Below are 12,054 nucleotides of genomic sequence, written 5' to 3' on the forward strand. Positions count from 1 at the left end.
CAGTTTCCACTGTGAGGAACATAGTAAGGAAATGGAAGAACACAGGGACAGTTCTTGTTAAGGCCAGAAGTGGCAGGCCAAGAAAAACATCAGAAAGGCAGAGAAGAAGAATGGTGAGATCAGTCAAGGACAATCCTCAGACCACCTCCAGAGAGCTGCAGCATCAACTTGCTGCAGATGGTGTCACTGTGCATCGGTCAACTATACAAGGCACTTTGCACAAGGAGAAGCTGTATGGGAGAGTGATGCGAAAGAAGCCGTTTCTGCAAGCATGCCACAAACAGAGTTGGCTGAGGTATGCAAAAGCACATTTGGAGAAGCCAATTTCTTTTTGGAAGAAGGTCCTGTGGACTGATGAAATCAAGATTGAGTTATTTGGTCATACAAAAAGGCGTTATGCATGGTGGCAAAAAAACACAGCATTCCAAGAAAAACACTTGTTACCCACAGTAAAATTTGGTGGAGGTTCCATCATGCTTTGGGGCTGTGTGGTCAATGCTGGCACCGGGAATCTTGTTAAAGTTGAGGGACGCATGGATTCCACTCAGTATCAGCAGATTCTTGACAATAGTGTTCAAGAATCAGTGATAAATATGAAGTTACAAAGTGGATGGATCTTTCAGCAAGACAATGATCCAAAACACCGCTCCAAATCTACTCAGGCATTCATGCAGAGGAACAACTACAATGTTCTGGAATGGCCATCCCAGTCCCCAGACCTGAATATCATTGAACATCTGTGGGATCATTTGAAGAGGGCTGTCCATGCTCGGCGACCATCAAACTTAACTGAACTGGAATTGTTTTGTAAAGAGGAATGGTCAAAAATACCTTCATCCAGGATCCAGGAACTCATTAAAAGCTACAGGAAGCGACTAGAGGCTGTTATTTTTGCAAAAGGAGGATCTACTAACTATTAATGTCACTTTTCTGGTGAGGTGCCCATACTTATGCACCTGTCAAATTTTGTTTGAATGCAGATTGCACATTTTCTGTTAGTACAATGAACCTCATTTCAAGGCAGAAACATTACTGTATCCAACAGTTATTACATATATCAAACTGAAATAGCTGTTGCAAAAACACCAATTTTTATAGAACATTAAGCTTAAGATTAATAGGGGTGCCCAAACTTTTTCATATGACTGTACACTGCTCACTTCTGTGAAATCAAACTGTCCACTTAGGAAGCAACACTGATTGACAATCAATTTCACATGCTGTTGTGCAAATGGAATAGACAATAGATGGAAATTATTGGCAATTATCAAGACACCCTCAATAAAGGAGTGGTTCTGCAGGTAGGGTGTGTCTGTCAGCGTAGTGTCTAGAGGCTGGAGGCGCTACCAGGGGACGTGGAGGGAGCCATAGGAGGGCAACAACCCAGCAGCAGGACCGCTACCTCCTCCTTTGTGCAAGGAGGAACAGGAGGAGCACTGCCAGAGCCCTGCAAAATGACCTCCAGCAGGCCACAAATGTGCATGTGTCTGCACAAACGGTTAGAAACCGACTCCATGAGGGTGGTATGAAGGCACGACGTCCACAGATGGGGGCTGTGCTCACAGCTCAACACCGTGCAGGACGCTTTGCATTTGCCACAGAACACCAGGATTGGCAAAGTTGCCACTGGGGCCCTGTGCTCTACAAAGATGAAAGCAGGTTCACACTGAGCACATGGGACAGATGTGACAGAGTCTGGAGACCCCGTGGAGAGCGATCTGCCTGCAACATCCTTCAGCATGACCGGTTTGGCAGTGGGTCAGTAATGGTGTGGGGTGGCATTTCTTTGGAGGGCCGCACAGCCCTCCATGTGCTTGCCAGAGGTAGCCTGACTGCCATTAGGTACCGAGATGAAATCCTCAGACCCCTTGTGAGACCATATGCTGGTGCGGTTGGCCCTGAGTTCCTCCTAATGCAGGACAATGCCAGACCTCATGTGGCTGGAGTGTGTCAGCAGTTCCTGCAAGATGAAGGCATTGAAGGTATGGACTGGCCTGCCCGTTCCCCAGACCTGAATCCGATTGAGCACATCTGGGACATCATGTCTCGCTCCATCCACCAACATCACGTTGCACCACAGACTGTCCAGGAGTTGGCGGATGCTTTAGTCCAGGTCTGGGAGGAGATCCCACAGGATCATACAGGCACGTGGAGGCCACACACAATACTGAGCCTCATTTTGACTTGTTTTAAGGGCATTACTTCAAAGTTGGATCAGCCTGTAGTGTGTTTTTCCACTTTAATATTGGGGGTGACTCCAAATCCAGGCCTCCATTGGTTAATAAATTTAATTTCCATTGATGATTTTTGTGTGATTTTGTTGTCAGCACATTCAACTTTGTACAGAACAAAGTATTCAATGAGAATATTTCATTCATTCAGATCTAGGATGTGTTATTTGAGTGTTCCCTTTATTTTTTTGAGCAGTGTATAAATACAAATACCCCGATACGATCACTGCCAACTTCACAATAACAAAAGGAACTACTAGCTTCCACCACTAGTGATGAGCGCAAGTGCTCTCGATTCTCGGGTATGCACCAAGTATCACGGGTGCTCGAGTGACATGCTCAAGTCCACGCGGCCACATGTTTTGAGGCTATTAGTCACAAACATGCAGCGATTGCCTGACAAACACTGGCAATCCCCGCATGTTTTGTGGTTGTCTAACAGCTGCGAAACATGCAGGGCGGGGACTCGAACATGTCACTCAGGCATCCTAGGCAAACTCGAGTAACGAGCACCTGCGCTCATCACTAGCCACTACCAATCGTTTGTACAGGCAGATTAGAAACCTGTTACAGGTTGTGTATGGCTTCAGGGCTGCAGTTTACAGAGTAAGAGGAACAGAACTATTCAATTTTATATATTTAATCCGGGAAGGTAGGCAGTGTTTTATAAAAAATATGCAATGAGACAAAACAATATGGTATATACAATCACATAAAATAAATGGGTTAACAAAAGAAAAGTACTAAATCTGTGTCATAGATATGGCTCAGAGCTTAGCGGAGGGAAGGAATCCTTAGGAAAACAGACCGAACCCACAGCAAGATGTACCTTCCAGGACTGACAAATGATAAAAAACCAAACTCTGATTTTTATTAGATAAAGGTTACACCAACATATCTCCCCTTGGTGAGCCCATATGGGTTCTGGTCATGGAATGTGCTAGGTGTTTTAGAATTTTATGAGATCCCCAACTCTCATGATATATTCGCCCCTGGAGGTCCCAGGCGGTAGATATTGTCATGTTTTCTATCACGATTTTACCTTTCTATATGGATGAAACATGTATCCATCGTCCCGATATTAAGTTGATGTGGGTGAATGTGTTATGTTCGTTCCTTTGCTACAATACCGAAAATATATCTCCCATGAGTATCAGATTGATGCAAACCACAGTGTTCATCACTGACCACTGGCTCCAGAGCATCTGAGACAAATCCTTTGAGCAGAGGAAGCCCCTGTACTTCTCTACCTCTGAGTACACTAATCCTAGACTCAGGGACTAGCTCTTAAAGCAGATCTCTGCTGTAATTAGCGGTTCGCAGCAGGAGGTCCTACTTCAATGGAGGTTGAAGTGTCAACTCTTTTCACTTCCCCAGTTATAATTAATCCCATATGTTCAATGTGAGGGTGATATGTCCCCTCTCCAGAGATATCTTTATGGATTTTACGATTTTTCTCTACAGCACCTCCCATTTTTAGAGGTAGCATTGGAGACTGATTTACAGCGTCTCCCAAGCCCATCTCACAGCACAACCTCTCTGGATCCCACAATACCCTCTCCTTCTTGGACTTGGACATGAGCTTCTCCGTGAGGTCACTCGGTACAGCAGGACTGCGGGTAGTGCAGTCTGAAACTCCTGGCTAGAGGCAGGCAGAAGCAAAGTTAAGGCCCTAACCTCACAGAAACCTCTGGGACTTGCTCAGGGTCAGTAACTGGTTTTGTTATGCAGCTGATGAGGGTCCACAAGGCAGCGCACCACCTGCGTTATGGGCACTCTAACAGTGGTTATGTAGGCTGCCCCCCCCCCCCCCCCTTCCTGGGGGATAACACTTTTCCACCATCCTCACAGGCTGTGGATAATACTTTTCCACCATCCTGACAGGCTCTGGATAAAACTTTTCCATCACCCTGACAGGCTATGCATACCTCTTTGCCATCACCCTGACAGCCTGTGAATAACACTTTCCCTGTCTTCCCTGATACCTCAGCAGCTACCGCCAGCCATGCCACAGTCCATTGTGACACTGGTCAGCTGCATGCCACCACCTCCTTTTATGATACCCGTGCCTGCTCCCGTCCTCCCCTACCTAATACCTCAACAGCAGTGCTAATCATAGGGCTGCTACCACCAGCCATGTCACAGTCCATCCTGACACTGGCCAGCTGTACGCGACCACCTTGTTTATGATCATGGTGCCTGTTCCCATCGTCCTTAGCACTGATGCTCGCTCCTTTTAGGGGATCCTCAGCAACATCACCCCGCAGCGTGACATGGCAGAGTTCTCCTGTACAACTAAGCACATTATCCTCATGCATAACATTGACATCCAAGTCATCGACATTTGAATCACATGAAGTACTAGATCTGTGAGTGTTGTCAGGAATGTGTTAAGCGACCAACGGTCCCAGATCAGTTCCCAGTAAAACATCTGGAGGTTCTCGGTCACCCCCACTTTCCTTAACACCCTCCCAGCACCACAGTCTAGGAAAACCTGGGCCATTGGTAAAGGTCGGTGGTAAAAGGCATGAAATAGACATTCCTCACATGTAATAAAACTGTCAAACAGTTGCAAATCATGCACATGGGAGCGATTCAAGCATATCACCGAGCAGCTATAAATACTCGGTGCTCGCCCGAGCATACTCGGCGATAGGGTTAATAGAACATACTCGCTCAACACTAGTCAAGATCTGATATGTTGCTAATATTTGTTGCTGTATAGTCAGCGATTACCTCTGGACAGTTAGTAGGTTCACACCAAAAAACAAACTTTACGAACTTATATCCCCTTTTTATGTTAAAGAGAATGTGTTATCAAGATTTTATACACCAAACTAATGGCATGTATATAAAGGCACTTTAATGCTGAGTAAATCCTTATCTTTTTTGTATAATTCTGTTTTTTTGTTTTAGAGAAATCCATAGTTGAAATAGTAGCTAATGAGCCGTGAGTGCAGTGAGCGAGCGCTGCACTTACAGCTCTCCTGCCTCTTCCTATTCCCTGCCTGAAAAAAATAAATAAAAATAAAATTGTCCTTATTCAGCTGCTCCACCTCCATAAAAACTATAAAAAAAAAAAGTAATCAAAAAATCATATGTGGTATCAATAAAAACATTAGCCCTTGTACAGCTTGATTGACAAAAAAATTAAAAAGTTACAGGCCTCAGAAAATGGCGACACAAAACAATTTTTTTTTCACAAATTTATTTTATCTGCGGTTTTTACTGCACTTGAATTTTTTTTGAGATTTCCGATATATTTTATGAACAAATAGTGTCATTCAAAACTGCAACTCGTAACGCAAAAAAAAAACAAGCTGTCATACGGATATGTTGACTGAAAAATAAAAGTTATGGCAATTGAAAGAAGGAAGTGTAGAAACAAAAAAATCACCCAGTCGCAAAGGTATTAATATATCTCTTAAAAGACACAAGACTCTTCAGATGTTCGTAGTGTATCAGTACCAGCTCCAGGAGAATGTGGCTGAAGAGGACGCTTGAGCCTCTGTAGTCGATCTTCAGCAATTGACTTTGGTTTTAACTCTTGAAATATACAAACAAACATAAGCAAAGTAACAGAAACAATTGTCATCCAGGAGATCTAATATAGTGTGTGATCAATCAGAAATGATTTCTTGCTGAAATGCTCATGGGTCAGATAAGAGTGGACAGGGGTGCAAACCTGCACTGTAAAAACTGATATATGCAGTATTCATGTTTAATAAAAAAAAAACCTAAATGGAGCAGCAATACAAGATGTTCTGAGAACTGCTCCTATGGTAGAATGAATTGAAATGCCATAATACAAGTGATTTTTATTTCTTTGCTTTTTTGTCTCCATTAGTCCTCATTCACACATCCATGTTTAAACATGTATGTGAAAAAATGGTACCGGTGTTTTGCATCAGTATGTCCATTATTACCATCAGTGTCATTAGTGTTTTTCCGGTATGGATAAAGAAAGAAATTAGAAATCTTCTCCTATACTTTGCAGTGTTAAACATGTACGGCACACGGATGGCGCTCTGATGCTATCTGTGTGCTGTGCGTGTTTTTCATGGAACAATAGACTTAGTCATGGCCGAAAGTTTTGGCAGCCTTGAAATTGTTCCAGAAAATGAATTATTTCTCCCAGAAAACATGTTTATTTCCTTTGTGTGTATTGGAACAACGCAAAAAAAAATAGTGGGGAAAAAAAGGCAAATCTCAAATAATTTAAAACAAAAACGCAAAAATGGGCTGGAAAAAAATTGTTAGCACCCTCAACTTAATATTTGGATGCTTAATATTTGTACTAAATAACTGTAATCAATCGCTTCCTATAACCATCAACAAGCTTCTTATAACTCTCAACTGGAATTTTGGACCACTCTTTTTTTGCAAACTGCTCAAGGTCTCTCATATTTGAAGATGCCTTTACCCAACAGAAATTTTCCACAGGTGTTCAATAGGATTTAGAACCGAACCCATTGCTGACCATTCCAGAGCTCTCCAGCACTTTGTTTCCATCCATTTCTTGGTGCTTCTTGAAGTATGTTTGTGGTCATTGTCCTGCTGTAAGACCCATGTCCTAGGACACAAATTCAGCTTTCTGCCACTGGACACTACCTTGACCCAAAATCCTCTGGTAATCTTCAAATTTCATGATGCCTTGCACACAGTGAAGGCAACCAGAGCCAGATGCAGCAAAACAACCCAAAATCTCTATGAACTTCCACCATATTTGACTATAGGTACTGTGTTCTTTTCTTTCTAGGCCTCATTCTGTTTTTGGTAAACAGTAGAATGATGTGCTTTACCAAAAAGCTCTATCTTGGTGTCATCTGTCCACAAGACGCTTTCCCACAAGGATTTTGGCTTACTCACGTACATTTTGGTACATTGCAGTCTAGCTTTTTTATGTCTCTGTGTCAGCATTGGGATCCTTCTGAGCCATAGCGTTTCATTTCATTTAAATGTCGACGGATAGTTTGCGCTGACACTGATGCACCCTGAGCCTGCAGGATAGCTTTAATTTCTTTGGAACTTGATTGGCGCTGCTTATCCAACATCAGGACTATCCTGCGTTGCAAGCTTTCATCAATTTTTCTTTGCCGTCCACATCCAGGGAGATTATCTACAGTGTCATTGGTTCTAAACTTTTTGATTATGTTGCGCACCGTGGACAAAGGAACATCAAGGGCTCTGGAGATGGACTTGTAACCTTGAGATTGTTGATATTTTTCAACAATTTGGTTTCTCAAGTCCTCAGACAGTTCTCTTCTCCTCTTTATGTTCCCTGTGCTTAGCGTGGCACACACAGACACACAATGTAAAGACTGAGTCAACTTCTCCCCTTTTTATGTGGATTCAGGTGTGATTTTCATATTGCCCACACCTGTTACTTGCCACAGGTGAGTTTGAATCAGCATCACGTGCTTGAAACAAAGTTGTTTACCTTCAATTTTGGAAAGTTGCCAACAATTTTGTCCGCCCCATTTTTTGGGGTTTTGTGCGAAATTATGTCCAATCTCCATTTTTGCGTTGTTCCAATACACATAAAGGAAATAAACATATGTATCACAAAACATGTGTAATTGCAATAATTTTCTGGGAGAAATACTTAATTTTCAGGAACAATTTCAAGGGTGCTAATTTTCGGCCATGACTGTATATTGGACCTTGCCATCTGACAGATATGTGAATAGCACTATAGATTATAATGGTGGTATACATGAAAATAAAACCGGATACAACACGTATTTGCAACACAGACATCTTAATGAGGCCTAATTTAAATTGTCCTTATAAATCCCAAGCATGCAAAATCCTTATGGAGCCTTGTAGTATGTTCCAGCCCTTACAGACTGAAAAGCAAACATTATGGTTTCAGATATATTACAAATGTATTTTCCCTTAAAATCACTGCTTTAAAGGGGTTATCCTCCTTCAAAAGACATGGCCCCAAGTGTTTGTATATATATATATATATATATATATATATATATATATATATATATATATACATACAGTACAGACCAAAAGTTTGGACACACCTTCTCATTTAAAGATTTTTCTGTATTTTCATGACTTTGAAAATTGTACATTCACACTGAAGGCATCAAAACTATGAATTAACACATGTGGAATTATATACTTAACAAAAAAGTGTGAAACAACTGAAAATATGTCTTATATTCTAGGTTCTTCAAAGTAGCCACCTTTTGCTTTGATGACTGCTTTGCACACTCTTGGCATTCTCTTGATGAGCTTCAAGAGGTAGTCACCGGAAATGGTTTTCACTTCACAGGTGTGCCCTGTCAGGTTTAATAAGTGGGATTTCTTGCCTTATAAATGGGGTTGGGACCATCAGTTGTGTTGTGCAGAAGTCTGGTGGATACACAGCTGATAGTCCTCCTGAATAGATTGTTAGAATTTGTATTATGGCAAGAAAAAAGCAGCTAAGAAAAACGAGTGGCCATCATTACTTTAAGAAATGAAGGTCAGTCAATGCGAAAAATTGGGAAAACTTTGAAAGTGTCCCCAAGTGCAGTTGCAAAAACCATAAATCGCTACAAAGAAACTGGCTCACTTGAGGATCGCCCCAGGAAAAGAGGACCAAGAGTCACCTCTGCTTCTGAGGATAAGTTTATCCGAGTCACCAGCCTCAGAAATCGCAGGTTAACAGCAGCTCAGATTAGAGACCAGGTCAATGTCACACAGAGTTCTAGCAGCAGACACATCTCTTCAACAACTGTTAAGAGGCGACTTTGTGCAGCAGGCCTTCATGGTAAAATAGCTGCTAGGAAACCACTGCTAAGGACAGGCAACAAGCAGAAGAGACTTGTTTGGGCTAAAGAACACAAGGAATGGACATTAGACCAGTGGAAATCTGTGCTTTGGTCTGATGAGTCCAAATTTGAGATCTTTCGTTTCAACCACCATGTCTTTGTGCGACGCAGAAAAGGTGAACGGATGGACTCTACATGCCTGGTTTCCACCGTGAAGCATGGAGGAGGAGGTGTGATGGTGTGGGGGTGCTTTGCTGGTGACACTGTTGGGGATTTATTCAAAATTGAAGGCATACTGAACCAGCATGGCTACCACAGCATCTTGCAGCGGCATGCTATTCCATCCGGTTTGCATTTAGTTGGACCATCATTTATTTTTCAACAGGACAATGACCCCAAACACACCTCCAGGCTGTGTAAGGGCTATTTGACCAAGAAGGAGAGTGATGGGGTGCTACGCCAAATGACCTGGCCTCCACAGTCACCAGACCTGAACCCAATTGAGATGGTTTGGGGTGAGCTGGACCTCAGAGTGAAGGCAAAAGGGCCAACAAGTGCTAAGCATCTCTGGGAACTCCTTCAAGATTGTTGGAAGACCATTTCCGGTGACTACCTCTTGAAGCTCATCAAGAGAATGCCAAGAGTGAGAAAAGCAGCCATCAAAGCAAAAGGTGGCTACTTTGAAGAACCTAGAATATAAGACATATTTTCAGTTGTTTCACATTTTTTTGTTAACTATATAATTCCACATGTGTTAATTCATAGTTTTGATGCCTTCAGTGTGAATGTACAATTTTCATAGTCATGAAAATACAGAAAAATCTTTAAATGAGAAGGTGTGTCCCAACTTTTGGTCTGTACTGTGTATATATATATATATATATATATATATATATATATACACACACATATACAGTGTGTACGGAAAGTATTCAAACCCCTTTAAATTTTTTACCCTTTGTTTCATTGCGGCCATTTGGTAAATTCTAAAAAGTTCATTTTTTTTCTCATTAAAGTACACTCTGCACCCCATCTTGACTGAAAAAAATCAAATGTAGAAATTTTTGCAAATTTATTAAAAAAGAAAAACTGAAATATCACATGGTCATAAGTATTCAGACCCTTTGCTCAGACACTCATATTTAAGTCACATGCTGTCCATTTCCTTGTGATCCTCCTTCAGATGGTTCTACTCCTTCATTGGAGTCCAGCTGTGTTTAATTAAACTGATAGGACTTGATTTGGAAAGGCACACACCTGTCTATATAAGACCTCACAGCTCACAGTGCATGTCAGACAAAATGAGAATCATGAGCTCAAAGGAACTGCCCAAGGAGCTCAGAGACAGAATTGTGGCAAGGCACAGATCTGGCCAAGGCTACAAAAGAATTTCTGCATTACTCAAGGCTCCTAAGAGCACAGTGGCCTCCATAATCCTTAAATGGAAGAAGTTTGAGACCACTAGAAGTCTTCCTAAACCTGGCCGTCCAGCTAAACTGAGCAATTGTGGGAGAAGAGCCTTGGTGAGAGAGGTAAAGAAGAACCTCAAGATCACTGTGGCTGAGCTCCAGAGATGCAGTAGGGAGATGGGAGAAAGTTTCACAAAGTCAACTATCATTGGAACCCTCCACCAGTCGGGCCTTTATGGCAGCGTGGCCAGACAGAAGCCTCTCCTCTGTGCAAGACATATGAAAGCCCGCATAGAGTTTGCTCAAAAACACATGAAAGACTCCCAGACTATGAGAAATAAGATTCTCTGGTCTGATGAGACGAAGATGGAACTTTTTGGTGATAATTCTAATCTGTATGTGTGGAGAAAACCAGGCACTGCTCATCACCTGCCCAATACAATCCCAACAGTGAAACATGGTGGTGGCAGCATCATGCTATGGGGGTGTTTTTCAGCTGCAGGGACAGGACGACTGGTTGCAATTGAAGGAAACATGAATGCGGCCAAGTACAGAGATATCCTGGATGAAAACTTCTTCCAGAGTGCTCTGGACCTCAGACTTGGCCGAAGGTTCACCTTCCAACAAGACAATGACCCTAAGCACACAGCTAAAATAACAAAGGAGTAGCTTCAGTACAATTCTGTGACCATTCTTGACTGGCCCAACCAGAGCCCTGACCTAAACCCAATTAAGCATCTCTGGAGAGACCTGAAAATGGCTGTCCACCAACGTTCACCATCCAACCTGGTGGAACTGGAGAAGATCTGCAAGGAAGAATGGCAGAGGATCCCCAAATCCAGGTGTGAAAAACTTGTTGCATCATTCCCAGGAAGACTCATGGTTGTACTAGCTCAAAAGGGTGATTCTACTCAATACTGAGCAAAGGGTCTAAATACTTATGACCATGTGATATTTCAGTTTTTCTTTTTTAATAAATTTGCAAAAATTCCAACATTTCGTTTTTTTTTTCAGTCAAGATGGGGTGCAGAGTGTACTTTAATGAGAAAAAATGAACTTTTTAGAATTTACCAAATGGCTGCAATGAAACAAAGAGAGAAAAATTTAAAGGGGTCTGAATACTTTCCGTACCCACTGTATATATAAAATAACAACCACAGAAAGTCTTCGCCTTCCCTGGGTCCAGCACCGGCTATCCGTCACTGATCCATTCTTTCCTGGCTGCAGTGGTGAAGTCATGACTATACTGCATATCACCACTGCAGCCAATCACTGAGCGCAATGACTCTACCGCTGTAGACAGCATGAGTAGCTTAGCTCAGTGATTGCATGCAGCTGATCAATAAAGACTAGAGAGGCAGTGCTGGACCTGGGAGGGTAAGAGCTCAGTCTGTTTCTTATATCTCACTGAACCTGTGGGCTAAAGTTAGTTGAAATGGGTCAAACTCTTTAAATACAGCATTTCTATGCTATGCTATGACCTTAGCCTTAGTTCACCAGAACTGCACAATGGTCATCTTTATTAATATGTCATGATTTTATTAGTACCTACGTAAGGTATATGTGAGATTGTTACTATATTCCTTTTTAAATTGTAATAAAAAATGGAAAGATAATGAGTGCAATAGGGTCTTATCTGGG

The sequence above is a fragment of the Phyllobates terribilis genome, unplaced genomic scaffold (assembly GCF_046119375.1).
Source record: "Phyllobates terribilis strain yellow unplaced genomic scaffold, ASM4611937v1 Scaffold_13__5_contigs__length_258822181, whole genome shotgun sequence".
NCBI lineage: Eukaryota > Metazoa > Chordata > Amphibia > Anura > Dendrobatidae > Phyllobates > Phyllobates terribilis.